This window comes from Taudactylus pleione, unplaced genomic scaffold (genome assembly GCF_031769625.1).
Source record: "Taudactylus pleione unplaced genomic scaffold, aTauple2 ptg001778l, whole genome shotgun sequence".
NCBI lineage: Eukaryota > Metazoa > Chordata > Amphibia > Anura > Myobatrachidae > Taudactylus > Taudactylus pleione.
The window spans coordinates 30,001-32,500 of NW_028286175.1; the positions used below are offsets into that span (position 1 = coordinate 30,001).

Below are 2,500 nucleotides of genomic sequence, written 5' to 3' on the forward strand. Positions count from 1 at the left end.
TGTAAAATGTTCTAGAAAAGAATGTTATGGCAGTATAAAATTACCTACAGCACCTGGTATTCCCAGGTGGTTTCCCATCCAAGTATTGACCATTCCCAACACTGCATAGCTTCCAAGATCAAACGACATTGGCCATGTCCAGTGTGGTTTGGCTATAGGTGCTAAAAAGTATTAACTTTAGACCTCTTTTACTTCTTAACTCAAGTAAATTCATTGCTAAGTTGAAAAAATGTAATGTAAAATGTAATAGAAAAGAATGTTATGGCTATATAAAATTACCTATAGCACCTGGTATTCCCAGGTGGTCTCCCATCCAAGTACTAACCAGGACCAACACTGCATAGCTTCCAAGATCAGACGAGATTGGGCATGTCCAGTGTGGTTTGGCTGTAGGTGCTCAAAAACATTAACTTTAGACCTCTATTACTTCTTAACTCAAGTAAATTCATTGATAAGTTGAAAAAATTAAATTTAAAATGTAATAGAAAAGAATGTTATGGCAGTATAAAATTACCTACAGCATCTGGTAATCACTGGTGGTCTCCCATCCAAGTACTAACCAGGCCCAACACTGCATAGCTTCCAAGATCAGACGAGATTGGGCATGCCCAGTGTGGTTTGGCTGTAGGTGCTCAAAAACATTAACTTTAGACCTCTTTTACTTCTTAACTCAAGTAAATTCAATGATAAGTTGAAAAATGAAATGTAAAATGTAATAGAAAAGAATGTTATGGCTGCATAAAATGACCTACAGCACCTGGTATTCCCAGGTGGTCTCCCATCCAAGTACTAACCAGGCCCAACACTGCATAACTTCCAAGATCAGACGAGATTGGGCATGTAAAGTGTGGTTTGGCTGTAGGTGCTCAAAAACATTAACTTTAGACCTCTATTACTTCTTAACTCAAGTAAATTCATTGATAAGTTGAAAAAATTAAATTTAAAATGTAATAGAAAAGAATGTTATGGCAGTATAAAATTACCTACAGCACATGGTAATCCCTGGTGGTCTCCCATTCAAGTACTACCCACGCCCAACACTGCATAGCTTCCAAGTTCAGACGAGATTGGGCATGTCCAGTGTGGTTTGGCTGTAGGTGCTCAAAAACATTAACTTTAGACCTCTTTTACTTCTTAACTCAAGTAAATTCAATGATAAGTTGAAAAATGAAATGTAAAATGTAATAGAAAAGAATGTTATGGTAGTATAAAATTACCTACAGCACCTGGTATTCCCAGGTGGTCTCCCATCCAAGTACTAACCAGGCCCAACACTGCATAGCTTCCAAGATCAGACGAGATTGGGCATGTCCAGTGTGGTTTGGCTGTAGGTGCTCAAAACCATTAACTTTAGACCTCTTTTACTTCTTAACTCAAGTAAATTCATTGATAAGTTGAAAAAATTAAATGTAAAATGTAATAGAAAAGAATGTTATGGCAGTATAAAATTACCTACAGCACCTGGTATTCCCAGGTGGTCTCCCATCCAAGTACTAACCAGGCCCAACACTGCATAGTTTCCAAGATCAGACGAGATTGGGCATGTCCAGTGTGGTTTGGCTGTAGGTGCCCATAAGCATTAAATTTATACCGCTATTACTTCTTAACTCAAGTAAATTCATTGATAAGTTGAAAAAATGTAATGTAAAATGTAATAGAAAAGAATGTTATGGCTATATAAAATTACCTACAGCACTAGGGATTCCTAGGTGGTCTCCCATCCAAGTACCATCCAGGCCCAACACTGCATCGCTTCCTTTATCAGACGAGATTGGGCATGTCCAGTGTGGTTTGGCTGTAGGTGCTCAAAGACATTAACTTTAGACCTCTTTTACTTCTTTACTCAAGTAAATTCATTGATAAGTTGAAAAAATGAAATGTAAAATGTAATAGACTGTTATTGCAGTATAAAATTACCTACAGCACCTGGGATTCCTAGGTGGTCTCCCATCCAAGTACTAACCAGGCCCAACACTGCATAGCTTCCAAGATCACACGAGATTGGGCATGTCCACTGTGGTTTGGCTGTAGGTGCTCAAAAACATTAACTTTAGACCTCTTTTACTTCTTAACTCAAGTAAATTCATTGATAAGTTGAAAAAATTAAATGTAAAATGTAATAGAAAAGAATGTTATGGCAGTATAAAATTACCTACAGAACCTGGGATTCCTAGGTAGTCTCCCATCCAAGTACAAACCAGTCCCAACACTGCATATCTTCCAAGATCAGACGAGATTGGGCATGTCCAGTGTGGTTTGGCTGTAGGTGCTCAAAACCATTAACTTTAGACCTCTTTTACTTCTTAACTCAAGTAAATTCATTGATAAGTTGAAAAAATTAAATGTAAAATGTAATAGAAAAGAATGTTATGGCAGTATAAAATTAACTACAGCACCTGGTATTCCCAGGTGGTCTCCCATCCAAGTACTAACCAGGCCCAACACTGCATAGTTTCCAAGATCAGACGAGATTGGGTATGTCCAGTGTGGTTTGGCTGTA

General features: G+C 37.8%; 4 non-coding genes and 5 pseudogenes across 4 annotated transcripts in view; all 9 read right to left on the minus strand.

Moving 5' to 3' along the window:
• Positions 1-276: 276 nt before the first annotated feature.
• LOC148436501 (5S ribosomal RNA) lies at positions 277-395 on the minus strand (annotated as a pseudogene).
• Positions 396-511: 116 nt separating this feature from the next.
• On the minus strand, positions 512-630 carry LOC148436502 (5S ribosomal RNA; annotated as a pseudogene).
• A 115-nt stretch (positions 631-745) lies between these two features.
• On the minus strand, positions 746-864 carry LOC148436503 (5S ribosomal RNA). The gene has a single exon (XR_015876389.1). It is a non-coding gene; the product is annotated as a 5S ribosomal RNA (ribosomal RNA).
• Positions 865-980: 116 nt separating this feature from the next.
• On the minus strand, positions 981-1,099 carry LOC148436504 (5S ribosomal RNA; annotated as a pseudogene).
• A 115-nt stretch (positions 1,100-1,214) lies between these two features.
• On the minus strand, positions 1,215-1,333 carry LOC148436505 (5S ribosomal RNA). Its single transcript, XR_015876215.1, has one exon. It is a non-coding gene; the product is annotated as a 5S ribosomal RNA (ribosomal RNA).
• A 116-nt stretch (positions 1,334-1,449) lies between these two features.
• LOC148436506 (5S ribosomal RNA) lies at positions 1,450-1,568 on the minus strand. Its single transcript, XR_015876442.1, has one exon. It is a non-coding gene; the product is annotated as a 5S ribosomal RNA (ribosomal RNA).
• Positions 1,569-1,914: 346 nt separating this feature from the next.
• On the minus strand, positions 1,915-2,033 carry LOC148436507 (5S ribosomal RNA; annotated as a pseudogene).
• A 116-nt stretch (positions 2,034-2,149) lies between these two features.
• LOC148436508 (5S ribosomal RNA) lies at positions 2,150-2,268 on the minus strand (annotated as a pseudogene).
• Positions 2,269-2,384: 116 nt separating this feature from the next.
• LOC148436509 (5S ribosomal RNA) overlaps positions 2,385-2,500 on the minus strand; it is a 119-nt gene continuing 3 nt past the window's right edge. The window contains exon 1 of the ribosomal RNA XR_015876339.1: positions 2,385-2,500. This exon is cut by the window's right edge and continues 3 nt beyond it. This is a non-coding gene — a ribosomal RNA (5S ribosomal RNA).